A 16,691-nucleotide genomic window follows, 5' to 3' on the forward strand; every position below is an offset into this window, starting at 1 on the left:
ATATCCAGCTTGTATAATAGGGCACTTCTTTGAAAAAAAAATGGCCTTGCAGAATAAACTTCTTTCTGAGACTGCAATCTCCTTCTGGCCATTTCCTTGCACTCTTCAAAGTTCCTTCTTTTATTGTTCCCTTGAGAAAAAGATCTGAATTTCAAAAATTAATAAGGAAACAGGAAAAACAAAACCTCTTCTGGTAATACTAACCAGGCAGGAGTGACCGGGGTAGACTTCCCTCATGAAAGCTTCTTGCCTAGAGGTGGGATCGGGTCAGAGTGTCTGTACAATAACCACCCCTACAAACTCCATATGAGTACCAGATGGTTGGAACTGTTCCATTAGGAAACTGATGTTTTCATTGTTTGGAACTTGGTTTTGTAGCTTTCTCCATATAGTGATTTGATTGCAGCATTTAGAAACTTTGAGAGCTTTCCCATAAATTATTCCACCCCCTGAATGTGGAATGAGGGTAGGCTTATTAGCCTGTTTTTCCATTAGCATGTCATTCCCACTTTCTTACTCAGATGTGGATAATTTCAGCAGGATTCAGAAAAAGAAAATGTAGGTTCTGTGCTTTGGCTGTTTCTTCAAGGAACTTGCTACTGAATAAAACTTCTCTCACTTTGTTGGTTGAATATGTACATATAAATTTTCATGAAAAATAAAATAATAATAATAATCACCAATAAAGTTATTAAGATGTACTTATATGGGTCTTATACTACTTTCATAGTTCTTAAACCATTCTAATAATTTTCTACCTATTAACTCATCTAAACATCACATTAACTCTGTGAGGTCAATGCTATTATTATTTCCATTTTATAGCTGATGAAACTAAGTTATGGTGAAGTCAAGTTGCTTGCCTGAGACCAAATAGGTAGCAAATGGTAGAACAGCATATTTTTACCCAGAATCTGTTCTTAACCACCTCATCATACAAATCCTTTAATTCCAACTGATCTGATAGCTTCTTACAAGAGGATATTAGTAAAAACCAGATTCTCTGTTCCCTACCCAGTTGTCATTAATATGAACAGTTTTGTTATTGTCTATTTCAAGCCTTACAGAATATCCCAGGTGACATAATCACCTATCAGTATGATAAATCTTTACTGAACCTTGGAGAGATGCAGTATTCTGTCTAAGAAATAAAGGTTTTAGTCGGGTATAGTGGCACACAATTGTAATCCCAGCTACTTGGAGGCAGAGGCTGGAGGATCACAATTTCAAAGTCACCTAGGCAACTTAGCTAGACCCTGTCTCAGAATAAAAAATAAAAAGGGCTAGGGATGTAGTTCAATAGTAAAATGTCCCTGGTTTTAGTCCTCAATATGAAAGACAGAAAGGAAGAGGAAAGAAAGAAGGAAGAAGAAAGAGAGAAAAGCCTTCTCTCCTAAAATCTTTATAAACTACTCTTGCTATAGATGCTCTAATGTTCGTATCCCCCATTATCTTAAGTGGATCATGAAAAAAATTTAAAGTATTTATATTGGCAATAAAGTATAGTATGAAGTTACAGAAAATGGAAATGGGCTGTAAACTCAAAACTACAAGAAATTACAATTGCAACATGGTAAACACCGGGTTGTAACTTGTGATCAGTTGGCCCTAGTGGGAAGGCACATGCCTGCCCTCAAGTGAAAGGACACAGGGATAACATGACCACAAGCATTTGGAGTATGACACTGCAAGAGGAAGTTTCAGGGAAATCAGTACTTTAGAGGGTTTAGAGAATTTCCTTACTTAAAAGCACATATTTGAGTCATCCTAAAATTAGTTCAGATGTGTCAACTCCATAGCCTAATGGATGGGCAGTCGACATCTGTTATTTCGTCACGGGTTATCTGTGATCCCTTCTGCTAATAACACTCCAGTTTCTTTTCTACTGTTTTGTGTGATCTTAGCCATTTGCTCTGAATGTGAGCTTAAGATGTGATGCTGGCTATTCAGAGTGTTCATTACTATAGTCACATTAATTTGGGCTGAGGATATAGCTCAGTAGAGAGTTTGTCTAGCATGCATGAGGCCCTGGGTTTCATTCCCAGCACAATAATAATAATTTTTTAAAAGGCGATCACATTAATTCTAAGATGCACCATGGATCCAGTCAGAGGTAATAATCCATAACAAGGATCTTAAATACTTTCATTTGAGCTACTTTTAAGAAAAGGGTATGTTCTCTATTTCTGCTAGAATTGGAACTGTGAATCTGAATGCTTAAGCTTTTAGAGACCACCATAAGTGAAAATTTGATAAAGGGTTAAGTCAACACTCAGAAAAGTACCACTGAAAGACAAATCTCATGACATATTTTGACTCCTGAATCAAGGTACATCTACAGTCTGTCCCCTGGACATTTATGTTCCATAAACCAATAAATCCCAATATTTATTTAAGCTTTTCCCTTTCTATTTCAGGAGTTCTGACAGGAGAGAATTCAGGATCCTGGCCTGTTTGAAGTGTTTGCCTTCTGTGCCTGTGTGAGAGGAAACAATGGAGCACTTGAAGGCTCTGGGAAGAACAAGAAATATGGGATTGAGGATATCCCTAAATAGAGCTAATCTTTCAAAGCATCAAAAAAGTGGGACCAAGTTGTCCCTTTTAGATAAGCAAAGAAAAAAGCCAGACTTGGTGGTACTTGCCTTATAATCAGTCCCAGCTACTCTGGAGGCTAAGACAGGAGGATCACAAGTTCAAGGCCAGCTTGGGCAACTTAGCAAGACCCTGTTTCAAAATTTAAAAAAAGAAATGGGGATGGGTATTGGGATAAAGCTCAGTGGTTGAGAGCCCCTGATACTGGGTTCATTCTTCAATGTTGCCAAAATCAAAAACAAAACTATAAAGGCAAAGAAAATATTCTGCACTTTCACAGAGAATCCTTGAGGATTAAAAGAAAAGGAAATTATTTCAACAGATGATTCCAAAAATTAAAAAAACAATTAAGTTTATGGAGGTAACTAAGAGGTCCCATTGCATTATTGTGCCAGATTCAGAGTCTTACCTTGTGGCCTGTGAGCCACAGATGGTTTTGAGCCCTTAGGAAGGCATTCCTGACCTGCATTTTTATATTTCTGAAGAAATTTGTTCCCTATATAGAGATGAACTTAGTGTGGCATGCTCTTAATGGTGGTACACCAGAAATCCTTTCTTCTCTTCTTCATTAATAGTAGAATCTTATTTGGGCAGGCATATGGATGTTCAGTTAGAGTCTCCATTTCCGAGCCTACTTTGCAGCCACATATGGTCATGTGGTCAGTTCTTACCAATAGAAATGGAAGAAGTGATTCTGCAATCTGTATTAGGGGTAAAAATGGGAGTTCGTAACCCACTTGAATCTAATGTATGAAATATGATATGTCAAGAGCTTTGTAATGTTTTGAACAACCAATAAAAAAATAAAAAAGAAATAAAAAAAGAAGAAAAAAAGAAATGGAAGAAGTGTGTGGAAGAACATGAGTGGAAGAGATGTAGGAAACTTCTATATCATTTGCTTACAAGAAAATTCTTGTTCTTCAACTCTGTGTTTTCTCCTTCTATCTTGATTTAATTTTGATCAATTAGAGAAACGTACTAGGGAATGAACAAGTAAGAAGGTGAAACAATGTCCCTAAGTGACTAATTGAAGACAGGAGAGCAACCCCACAAACCAGATCCACTTGCCACTAGACTTACTTGACAGAGAAATAGCTATATTACTTAAGCCCCTATATTTTGGGGCATTTTTTACAGCAACTCAACACTTATTCTAATACCCTTATTTTATGAATCTTTCCCCATCATCATTCCCACTTTTTCATAACCGATCATTTTTACTCCATAATGTTCCTTTAATCATGTTCCATCTCACAGGGTCTTTCATTCTTCAAGTTATATAAACTACCATAGCCACCACCTTATTGCTTTCTCCTCTGAAATCCAATCTGAAACTTTTATCAAACAATATTAGAAAACATCTGGGCTCAATGACCTTTCCATATTTAGGAGGAAGCTCTTCAACTGTTAGAATTTAATTTTAATTCATTCCTAATAGCCTTGCCTGCTTGGAGTACAGGAGGGGGTATGTCTCTGTCATTCTTAATCCTCAGGGATTCTTTACCTGCTCTCCTAATTCTTCTCACTGAATATTGCAAAACAAAATACTATATTCATTACTGTAATTGTAGGGGCATCAAATAGGAGGCAGAAAGGAGGTTGAGAAATTTTTTTCCTATAAAATGCATGACACTTTTCTATTTTCTCAACATTAGAAATGTGCATGGTTTAAGAAAAAAAATTATTTCCCCCAAAGTCAGAGGGTAGAATTATCAGAGCCACTCTGGGGTCTTGGTGCTCTCTGCTGCATTGAATGATCTCATAGAGACTGGAGCTACATCTCTAAGAACAACAGGTTGGCAGATAGTCACTTTTAGGCACACCTGTAATGTGACTCACTACCTAAATCTGTTCTCCCTTAGTTTTCCTGCTTCTATTACCAACTGAATTCATCCACTTTGACTATAAGTCTTTTCTTTAAATGACATGTTTTTTTCTTTATAATTCAGATTCTATTGTGATCCTTGAAGAATCTCAAGACTCATCTCTATACACCCCTTTTTCTTCCTATTCTTCCTGCCACTCTGTTTCTGACCATATTTCCTGACCACATTCTTGAGAATAAGAATCTGATTGGCCACACTTATCCCTAGTTGGACAAAACTTTTTTGCTCCAGGAGGGACTATGTTTGAGTCCAATACCTCCTCCCTTCTCTAACAACTTTGACATAGTGAGGTGGAAAGGAGGCTCCTACACTATGAAACACAGCTGCCAGGATTAGTCCCTCTGTCAGCAAAGTATAGGATGGAACAGGAGAGTTTTTCTTAGATGTGATTATGGGAAAGGTAAGCATTATGATTAAACCTTATATAGTAGATTCCCTCCCCCATGGTTTGGCTTTCCATAATTTCAGTTATGCAAGGTCATATTAAAATTTTAAATACAAAATTCCCGACATAGTTTTAAATAACTTATGTCATATTGCTATAATTGCTTTATTATTAGTTATTTTTTGTTGATCTCTTACTGTACCCAATTTATAAATTAAATTTTATCTACATAATATGTACGTAGAGGAAACATGGGCAGTTCATATGAATAGATGGTATAATTTATCAGAAAGTAGTAGTCAACATTGAAGCATCAGACAATACTGTATTAAACTAAAGAAAAATTATTAGAAATATAAGGAGATTATTATATAGTAATACAAAATACCAAATCAAAGTTATAAATGAAAATATTCTAAAGGAAACATTAGAGAATAGATTCCAATATAAGTTTTCAAAATAAATATGTAAAATTAATACTAGGAGTTCAAAAATGATTTGTAATTTTATTCATAAGTCACCCCAAAATGAGGCCAAAGAAGAAAAATCACATCTTAAGGCAGAAAGGTCCCAGTTTTAGGTCTTGGGTATATGAGAGTGAACAAAAAATATAGATCTCCACAAAAGAAGCTTAATCCCAATGGGAGGACATGGAAAAAAAATCAACCAATAAACAAATAATGTCAGGTAGCAACCAGGGCGGTGAAGAAAACTAAAGAAAAAGGAGCATGCAGAGTTGTAGAGGGAGGGCTTACTTTAGAATGGTTGGGAAAGACCTTTTCACAGATGGTATTTGAACAAGGACCTGAGGGAAGCAGATAAGGAGTTGAGGAAGGGCCGGGGCGATCATTCCAAGTAGAAGGGAAGTTAGTGCAGGAGCCCTGAGATGGCAGTTTGCTTCCCTTATTCAATGGAGAGCAAGGAGGTGGAGGTTGACGGAGCTGAGTGAGGAATGAGGGAAGAGGCTGAGAGAAAGTCAGAAGGTGCTGTGTGGTGGGTGGGTGGGTTTGTGGAGAGAGGATCAGAGGGGGTTCGAAGCCTGTGGGAAAGACTTTGGATTTTCCTCTGAATGAGGTGGAAGTCATTGGCTTTAGGCTGAAAACTGAGATGGGCATTGAAGGAATAGTCTGCCTGTCGTGTTGAGAAGACACTGCAAAGGCAAGGAGACCATGCAGGAGGCTACCACCATTGACCTGCCGAGAAATAGCACTTACAAGAGCAGTGAGAAATGGTTGTAATCTGGCTCTATTTCAAATACAAAGCTAACAGGATTTGCTGAGGGACTGACTGTGTTGATATAAGAGAAAGGCAGAAGTAAAGATGATGTCAAGATTTTGTCCTGGGAAGAAAGGAAGAAAGAAATTTATTGCAGTAGTTATGTATAAAACAAATACCTATGTCCATGCATCAACATATTAGAAACATGTATTATTGACTAAAAAAAAAACAAACTGACATTCCCAAACCATTGGGAAACAATTGATTTAATTTCATCCCAATTTTAAATGCCTATACATAAAAAAACAAGCAAAATATTTAGAATGATAAAATATTTCTGTAAAATGAATAATATTTTTTGAAATGTTTTCATGGGGCTTTCTTTGAGCATTTGCCCAACTCCGGTGGTAAGGTAATTAGGACTGTTAACCTCAGGCCTGCAAGAGAAGGAAAGCAACTGATGTTCCGTTTCTGACTGTCAAAGGCCTTTGCCCAGAGAGAAAAGGACTTCTTAAAATTCTTTGAGCTCTCACTTACACAATCACTAACTTAATCTTAGAGTTTCCTGGCAAGTATTAAGTAAGGAGACAGAGCTCAATAAGGAATCCCCTGCACCACAGGGAGGAATGAGAGCTCAGGCCTTTTTTTCCCTCATGGAGTTCTGGAGAAAAAGGATAAGATGAAACCAGATTCCAGTGTCCTCACTTTCCTTGTCCTAAGGCCTAAAGGGCAGTAAAAGCATCTAGAAAAGGCGCCAGGGAAATCAAGGACCTTGCTGCTCCTGAACTCCTCCCTTGGGCCTGGGGAAGCCCTGTCTGTACTTGCTCACAGCGAGGTCCAGCACCACCAGGAAGTCCTAGTGCAGCACTGTCGAGGGAAGTGGCAGGACAGATGGCTTCCCACACTTGATGGCTCCCCATCAGGAGAGCCAGACATCTCATGTTCCTTCTGATGGGTGACACAGGCAATGAATAGACTGGCAGTCAATGCCTGCTGTTTAAACAGGACTTCCCACCTGGCTTCATTTTAGGTGGTACGGGGTACATAGGTGATTTCAAGGTCTGTGTAGCTTGTAGAGTCCCCTCCAGAAAACAGGCAATCCTTTATCAATCTCTTTTTTTTGGGGGGGGGGGGGGAAATGGGGATTGAACCGAAGGGTGCTTTTCTGCTGAGGTACATCCCCAATCCCTTTTAATTAATTAATTTATTTTTTATTTTGAGACAGAGTCTCACTAAGTTGCTCTGGGCCTAGCTAAACTGCTGAGGGTGGCTCAAACTTGTTATTCTCCTGCCTTAGCCTCCCAAATTGGGAAGCCCATCCTCAGACAAAATCTACAGTTGTGTCCTGAGCTACCATACCCAGCTTATCAACATCTTTCAAAACTCATGTTTTTATTTTGCTGTGTTTTTATAGATATTTTAGTGAGGCATCGTGTGAGTCTGCTTCAGGGAGTAGTAGCAGCCTTGTTATTGGCACATCAAGAGACTAGGATGGTTGTAGCCACGTCCAATAATCATCATTCCTTTATCTTTGAGATGAACAGCTGATCTTGGCAAATGTATATAAAGTGCTGTATAAACCCAAATTGAGGCTTCCTTCTAACCCTATGACTACCTCTAAGTCCTTCAGGTATAGAAATTTTGTTAGCATCAGGGGCCAGCCAAATACCAATTGTGAGCTCTACATCCTTAAAAGAGCCACTTGAACTTTGAAGTTCTTTTCTGCTACAGGAAGTCACAGGCTGCCATCTTTCTATTGGTGATTTTTTTTTTCTCTTTTTTGGTACCAGGGATTGAATCCAGGAACACTTAACCACTGAACTACATCCCTCACCCTTTTTATTTTTTTTTTTTTATTTTGAGACAGGGTCTCACTAAATTTCTTAGGGCCTCATTAATTTGCTGAGACTGGCTTTGAACTTTCAATCCTCCTGCCTCAGCCTCCTGGGTAGCTGGGATTACAGGTATGCACCACCATGCCCAGCTACTATTGGTGGTTCTTGATTGTACCTTTTCCTTCAGCCACTTTGAAATTCTGTCTTCCTTTCTAACAAAAAGTAGGAACCTCACTAGAAAAAAAGGTAATAGAAATAAGTTCAGTATAAATAATTCACTTTTGAATGATAAGGGCAGTTAATGAAACCCATCATTTAATTCTGCCAGTACTTTCTTATGATTTCTCTGTTATTGTGCAAGCGGTATCTTAAAAGCAAACGTTAGGACATAAGACTGACCAAGTGATCAAAGAATTTAGACACCAGTTTTGTCTAATTAAAACAATGCCTTGGCATTAACTGGGTCACCGTCTATTTCTTCTCTCTTTTCCCCTCTTACATGTCATCTCATCAGGCAAAACTGCATGTTATAAGCAAAATGGATCTCTGATGCTGCTCACTGCCTCTTTTCACTCCCCTTCTCTTAGGTCTCATTAGTGTTACCTTTGTTTTGCTCATTAGGCAACTTCTCTTTCCTGTCCCCTAGCTCCCTCTGACACGTGCAATCTTGTTTCTGCTGATGTGACTTCACGTTGTGCCCACAGCCCATCCTCAGACAACACCTGCAAAATGCCAAACATGAGACAACTGCTTTTCAACACTGGTATTACTGTTCAGTTCATTCTTGCTAAAATGCAGATTCCCAAGCCTCACAGTAGTCCTGACAGATCAGAAACTGTGGGCAGATTCTGGGAGTCCACATTTTACAAGCTTTCCAGATGGGTTATGATGCATATTAGCCTTTAAGAACCACTGACCTGGAAAGAACATTAATAAAATAAAATGAAGTAAAAACACAGATAAGGCCCTTCATTCCCTCACCTCAGCTCTTGGTTCTTTGGATCCTTCCTTTTTCCCTTCCTTTGCTTGTTCCTTCCTTGGAACTTCATGGAACACACTGGCCTCACTCAGATTTCTCATCTCCTCCCCCTTCCCCTACTCCTCTTCCTCTTCTCAGCCTTGGCTTGGAATTTAAGAGCATAAGGGCAGTAGGTTGAATATTACCAGTATCTAATATTCTGATATTTTTTATTTGTAAAAAATAAAGAAAGAAAGAAAAGAAAGGAAACTGACTTGTGCAAGAGCTGCTGGATGGAACTCTCCCTTGGGCTTTGGACACGTAGACTACAGAATACAGAATGGTAAAGAGCCAGGAAACCAGAAAGTAAGAACAGCTGGGATCCATAAAGTCCCCTCCCCTCTGATTTGGGGAGAAACATTGAAACAGCTGACCTATTGCTCCAGCATTTATTTTTCCGTCATCTGGAATGTGTGATAAATGGATTTTTAAAAGCTGACATTGTCCTGCCGCCTTTCTCCTTCACCACCATTTCACTAACTCATTATATTTCAAGGAAGTTTCTAGCCTACAGACCTCATGTAAAAAGGTCTTCATTATTCCATGTAATACCTGCATTCTGGAAGTAGAACACAAAGAAATGTCTTCCAAACTTGTTGACGGCAGAAGTGGATAATACAGGCAAAGACCATGGGTGTCATCTTATTAGAAACAAAAAGTTAAAAGAAAATTGTTTAGAAATTTACTGTTTTTATTGCAATCTATGTTACTGAGAAGTTGCACATTAATTAAATTACTATAAATAAAAGTGCATTTAAACTGTATTCCCAGAGTCTGTAATTTAAAGAAACTCCATGGTAATTTTTTAGCCAACTTAGGAATTCTTTTGATGGGCTGCTATTCATTCCATTCTGTCTTATTTTGTATATTAAGGTTGATCCAAAAAAAAAATTCATTTTCCTTAAAGTAGAGGCATTTCCCTCTCTGGTGTTTTGCTTTAGAGGTTGGGAGAAGCACAATTACTGTAAGCATATTTACCTTGCTTAACAGAAAATGCTAATGATACATAAACTAACTGATGAGTATCACAGCTTATAAAAAAACATTATGTGTAAAGTGGGCTGAAAAATGTTAGTTTGTTCTAGAATAATCTCAGATCTCTAGGCTTTGTGACTCAGGAACTGGACACCTCTTTCACTTGAAAAGGGATCAATTTTATCATCATCAGTTGTTTCTTCTAAATAACAAAATCCATTTTTATTTGTAAATGTCTCACAAAAGAGACCTATTTGGTTGGCTGAATTTAAATAATTTATGACAGATAGCTTTCCTAGAGATAGGGGGAGGGGGAAATGTAACAGCAGCACCCGCTGAGAATTATCTTCCAAATACCGCCTCTACGTCTGGACTTCACAGGAAGATCTGGCAAACACACAGTACTGAGACTGTCAGCTCTGAAATAATCCCAGCCCGCTGTCAGTCAGAGGTTCCACAGTAGAATCAATGCACATTTCTTTCTTATGTGGCAATTCCCATTTTATTCTTATTCTTCTCACTCCCTTTTATAATGACTTTATTAATTTCCACCTATACCTTCCTCAGCTGTACAAAACTAAAACAGGAAATAGAGTCAAGGGGCTGAGCCTGGTAGGGGGAACCAGGAGGGACAGGGAAAGAAAGCGCCAACTCCTGAATAGCTTCAAGATGCCCATCCCAAACCTGATAAACATCTCTTTCATATTAAATATTGGCTGGAAGTACTTTTACATAAGGAAAATGAAGACCTTTCCATGGTTTTGAAAGGTGAGCACAAGATCAAAGCAGCCAGGATCGAAATTCCTTGATTGGAATTCTACCAACACAGATGGAAAACCCATTTCTTAAAAAAAAAAAAAATCAAATATATTCACAAATAAAAGTAAGCCACTAGGTTTTAGGAGTTCTGGCCTGTGTTATGTGGAACATCAGGAACCAATTAAATTGCTCTCCCCTTCTTGTTTATGCTAAATAATACAGTCTTTCCTCCTCTGATTATACCAGCTTCCCATCACCATGGCATGAGTCTGGTCTTTTACTCCCTATTAAAACCCTCTCTCCATAGCACAAGAGTTGGGGGAAATAAAATGAAAACCTACATTGTTTCATGCTAAGTAAAAATGGCTAAATATTCATTTTATATCTTGCAATACTTTCTTTTGCCCCCAAAAGACCACTGGCACTTAGCTGATAGCTGGGTGCCTTTGTATAGTGAGCCACAATATCCAACCATTGACAATGATTCTGTTTTCCATTGGCTTAAACTTTTCACCTCCCTCCTGAGCTTATAATGGAACATATTCTTCATGCTCCGCTTTTAGTTTTCCTTTTTTAGGCTTGTGCCCATGGTCCAGTTCTTATTGTGAAATATGAACTATAAAATGACATCAATCCTTCCACTTGCTGTCTGAGAACACACCACTCAGCGTGTCTGCATCCCGTCTGCCCACTGGGACCACAGCCCCAGCAAAGGGTACTGTGTCTCATGTCTGCACATCAACGAATCCACATATCTGTCCCTGGGGTGTATTCCTAGGACAGCGTGGATATTACACATTGGAAAAGAGCTACTGGGTAAGTTCATAAAACCACAAGTCACGTTGTTCTTGACTTGTACAATACACATAGTCATCCTTTACATGTGTCATAGAAAACAAAGGAGAAAGAAAAGCAGTTTGAGCTTTTACATCTGCTCTGAGTGATAAAAGCAACACTTGAGCCTCAGAGCTTTACCTAAGGACACAAACCTCTCCCAAGGTCAGACTTCTGGAAGTCTTAGTTCCTGAGAATCCCAATCAATGAGCTCCAAGTTCAATCATTGTTTTGTGGATGTTCAGATCATTATGCCAATAAATAACAGATGAAATATTATCCCAAAGTTGAAAAATAGCTTTCATTTTATATCCACAATAACCCAAAAGTTTAACTCCACCATTCTAGGGACTCCTCATCAAGAATCCTCAATCAATGCTTTCCCTTCCACTCAAGATCTTCCAAGTACCTGCATTTCTTTTTTCCTAATACAACACTTGGATTAGATTATATACCCACAGAGAGAGTTCACTGGTCCTCTGCTTTGCTGTCTTCACAGCAAGTCTACCTCTTATGCATTTCTAGGAAATAGAAAGGAATAGCTGTCTTCTTAGAAACAGCAGAGTCACCTGGAATCACTGGGTGTGCCCAGGTAGCGGAGCAGAGGTCATACACATCGGAGTGATGACAAAGTGTCATGGGGAGACAGTCAGACCAGGAAAAAGGAAGCCTGAATTTGACCAAATCTTTTTATCAAAGATGGTTCCTAACCTCTAAGCCTCAATCTTCCAAACTATTAAAGGAATAGCAAAAAAAAAAAAAAAAAAGTAGCATTCACAGAGTGTCTACAGTGTTCCAGGCCCTTCAGAGAGCAGTTTCATGTTCATTCACACAAAACACTTACCAAGGAAGATCTTCTCTCTTCAGGTTATATATACGGCCACTCCTGAAAATACACATAAGAAAGTATTACTGGCATGTAGTTAGTGCTTGGTAAATGTTCTTTTTTCTTCCAAAGTCCCTTCTAGCTTCACAGATCCTATTATGAATTCCAAGCTTCCAATCTGTTTATTTTTTAAACCACATAGACCCTGTGCAGAGCCTGGCTCTCCCTGCTGAATTCTCTACTTTAAACTCCCACTGAGCTCCTTTTACAGCATCTTCAATTGTTTCAGGCTCTATTCTCTATGATTCCAGTGTTCCTACATTCCTATCTTTGACTTGGGTAAGGTTATATCCTACTCTCTAATACATTTTCCAAGTTGTAACCTGTGTTTTGTATGCTAAGAGCTCTTGAAATTTCAGCTTTTTTAAATAGTTTTTTTTAGTTGTAGATGGACACAATACCTTTATTTTATTTGTTTATTTTTATATGATGCCAGGGATCAAACTCAGCGCCTCACTCATGCTAGGCAAGTGCTCTACCACTGAGCCACAACCCTGGCTAGAAATTTCAACTTTTTTTTCTCACTATTTTTATTTGTTCTAATTAGTTACATGTAACAGTAGAATGCATTTCGACACGTCATATGTAAATGTCAGAGGTCTTTTCAGAAAAAAGTTAAAACAAGGACAGTAACTTCTTGATCCCTCACCACCTAGCTAAACAATGATTTTTATTAAATAAATTACATAAAAATGAAAATCTACATTATGCTACAGGTATTATATGTAAGACACATGATATATTGCATATATGATATGTGTCATGTGTAATTATATGTAACATGCATAGTATAAAAATATACAGTATGTAGTAGAGTATATTACAATATGTACTTATTATTCTATATAAAATATTACTATTTCTATAGAATTCCATTATTTTGTATAGGATATAGAATATTATTCATATGAAATATAGTATATCATTCTATATAGAATATAGTATAATGTATATTTCCATTTGAATATAATTTGTATATGTATGTACAAATATACACACACATGTATAAATATGTCTGTCTGGAATTCTGTGTGTATTTCTATGGTGATGCTGTTCTCTGAAGTGGATAGCTCATGAACATTTACAAATCTAAATGGTTATGGCTAAAACTGAAATAGCACCTCAATTCAGACACATTTTTTCAGTATACAGCCCTATAGTCTTCTATATGCAAAATATGAAAATTATTAATTTGTGGTACTAAGTTATCAAACCCAGTAGCATTCTACCACTGAGATCAACACCCAGCCCTACTTATTTATTTTTGCAGTACTGAAGATTGAACTCAGGGGTGCTTTACCACTGAGCTACATCCCCAGCCCTTTTTATTTTTTATTTTGAGACAGGGTCTCACTAAGTTTCTGAGGATGGTCTCAAACTTGTGATTCTCCCTCCTTAGTCTCCTGAGTTGCTGGGATTGCAGGAAGGTGTCACCACCTCCAGCCCCTTTTTAAAAATTTGAGACAGGGCTTTGCTAAGTTTCCCAGGTTGCCCTCAAACTTGTGATCCTCCTGTCTCAGCTTTCCTAGTTGCTGAGATTTCACACCACCATGCCCATCAACAATTATCATTTTAATGTGAAAGATAATTCAATTACAGTAATTTACTGTCAAACAATACTTTGGTTAACTCCCTAGATGATAGACCGAGGTTGGAAATAGACCGAGGTTGGAGATAGATCAAGGTTGGAAAAACATGATAAGACAGAAAGATGGTTAAACAATTCTTTGTAGAAAATAAGCATCAGCAGTACTGATGAGAAAGGGAAGCCGAGGCAGGAGAGGAGGAGGAGGGAGCCAGGAAGCAGGGTGGGAGGCAGGTAGTAGTGTAGCCAGAAGACATTTTAGAAAAGGGATATTAATAACCCAAGTATTGAACTTAAATTTCTTGGATTGTGTAAGAAAACCCTCTTCCTTTGCCACACAGCTTCAGGAGAGTCTGTTATATGTGCAATAAGGGAAAAAGTCAAGGTTGCCCTGGAATCAAAGATATCAGCCGTGGGAAAGGTGATACAGTCAAATTTGGAGCAAGCAGTAACCTTGAAAATATTTGTGAAATCAGGCTCTTAGCATGAGTCATGAGATGAGACTCCTAGATTTTGTTTAAATCTTGAAAGACAGGGTGAGTTCTGCTGTTATTTAGGTTACATTTACTCCCCAGCATTCTTGACGTGGTCAACATCATCAGGCTGGTATAAGAAAAGGTACAACTACAATTGTTGAAGTGCTTCTTTCTTTAAAAGTCCTCTTCTCTTCTCCAGTCTTCTAAATCAAGGTTTAACAAGCCATGGAGTGGAGGCCAATTCTGGCCTGCTGCCTGTTTTTATAAAGTTTTATTGGAACACAAGCACTCTTACTTGTTTAAATATTGTCTATGACTATTGTATTGCATGACAGAGTTGAACAGCTTTAATGGTCTGCAAAGCCTAAAATAGTTACCACCTGGAAAGTAGTAGGGGAAAAGGAAAGTGGCAGAGAAGGGGAGCCTAAGAGAAGGGAGGAGGCATGATCAAAGCTCAATATATGAGCATATGGAAATGCTGCAGACTAACCCATTAATTTGTACAATTGATATACTACAGTAATAATCATTTTAAATTTTTAAAAATATATTTATCATCTAGCCCTTTGCAAAAGAATGGTGCAGCCCTTGCTCTAAATCAGTGGTTCTCAAACTTAGTTGTGCATTAAAATCACTTGAAGAGCTTTAAAAAAAAACTAGCAGCTTCTAGATACCAACCACAGAGACATTGATCAATATGTTTGAGGGTGGTACTTAGCAATTAGTATTTTAAAAAACCTCTGAGTTATTGCAATGTGAAGTCAGGGAGAATCATTATTCCAAGCATTCTTGAACTCACTAGTAAAGGCAAGTTGAAAAATTATGCCCTAATTGCATATATTTTATATTTTAGCTAACCAAGAGAATATGTCTTTAGTGAATTTATTTGGTCAATATAGAAATCTGGGAAAAGGACTTTCTTTTTTCAATAGCCACAAAATAATAAAATGCTTCATTTTCATTTGAGACACGCAAGCACAGTAAATACAGATAGAAGGACTTCCCTCTTTAGCTATAAAACGTGCACATCAGAAAGGTAATAAATCTTAATTATTTAATTATAATACCTGAATGTAATAAGTTAACTTCAGTACTCAAATTCAGGCAATTTCTACTGAACATCAAAGTCCATTTATCATCAAACTTCAAAAATTTGTGTGTTAGCTAAATTTTGCTGGCTCCTAACTTTCTAAATGTCTTTCTGAGAAGAGGAATTACAAGACAATATTTCTAGACACAACCTTTGCCAGTCCTTCATGACAAGGCTTTGGTTGTATTAATCCAAGACTTCTTGGTTGTAGAAGTACTCTACATCTAACACTAGGTCAGAAGACCTACTAGATTGGTTGCAAGCAGATATCTTACCTTTCAGGAATTGATACTTCTGGTAATTTATATACAAATAAAATATTAAAATAATACAATAAAAGACTTTTAACAAAATTCTCTATCAGCCATGGTTCTTAGTTGTAAGAAATGCAAACTGACCCTGGATGACTTAAGTAGAAAAATATACATTTTTTTTTTGTACTCAGGATTGAACCCAGAGATCACAAAACCACATCCCCAGCTCTTTTTTTTTTTTTTTAAAGGGTCTCACTAAGTTGCTGAGGCTAGCCTGGAAATTGTGATCCTCCTACTTCAGCCTCCAGAGTTGCTGCAATTACAAGCATATGCCACCATTCTTGGACAGAAAAAAAAAAGAATTTCTTAAAGGAATATTGAATATTTAACTGAGTTGCCAGGAAGATTGAAGAATCAGCTCATATCTGCAAATGTGAGGCGAAGCCAAATAGAACAATAATCAATATACCACATGAGATCTCCTGCAAGGATACTACTTCTGCTGCCACTAACACAAAGCTGCTGCTGGTACTGTTAGCATCATTAGTGGTGAACACCAAGACACTTCTGCCACTAAAGTCCAGGAAAAATGAGTATTTCTGCCTGTGTCACTGTTACTTACCAGGAAGGCTTTTCTTCTGTTCCTACTTTCCTGGTTGGTAGCTCATACTTCTAACACTGGGTGCATTGCTTCTGATTGGCTGAGCCTACATTATGTGTCCAGCACTTGGCTGCAAGGGAGTCTGGGAGAGAAGGGACTTAGAAATTTAGCTTTGATAGCAGAAATCATGCTTAATCCTCTACCAAGACTCAGATATGAAGCCATTTCTAAAATACAGGTTGAAGAGTCACTTTGGACAATCAAAAAATTACAATAAATCATTCTTTAATGATTATA

At 37.8% G+C, this 16,691-nt stretch overlaps 1 protein-coding gene across 1 annotated transcript in view; it reads right to left on the reverse strand.

The window, feature by feature from the left end:
• Lpar1 (lysophosphatidic acid receptor 1) overlaps positions 1-12,357 on the reverse strand; it is a 160,026-nt gene extending 147,669 nt beyond the window's left edge. The window contains exon 1 of the mRNA XM_077797953.1: positions 12,347-12,357. The gene's annotated coding sequence lies outside the window, so the exon portion shown is untranslated. The remainder of the gene's footprint in view (positions 1-12,346) is intronic.
• Positions 12,358-16,691: the final 4,334 nt, after the last annotated feature.

Source organism: Urocitellus parryii, chromosome 4 (assembly GCF_045843805.1).
Source record: "Urocitellus parryii isolate mUroPar1 chromosome 4, mUroPar1.hap1, whole genome shotgun sequence".
In the NCBI taxonomy this organism is placed as follows: domain Eukaryota; kingdom Metazoa; phylum Chordata; class Mammalia; order Rodentia; family Sciuridae; genus Urocitellus; species Urocitellus parryii.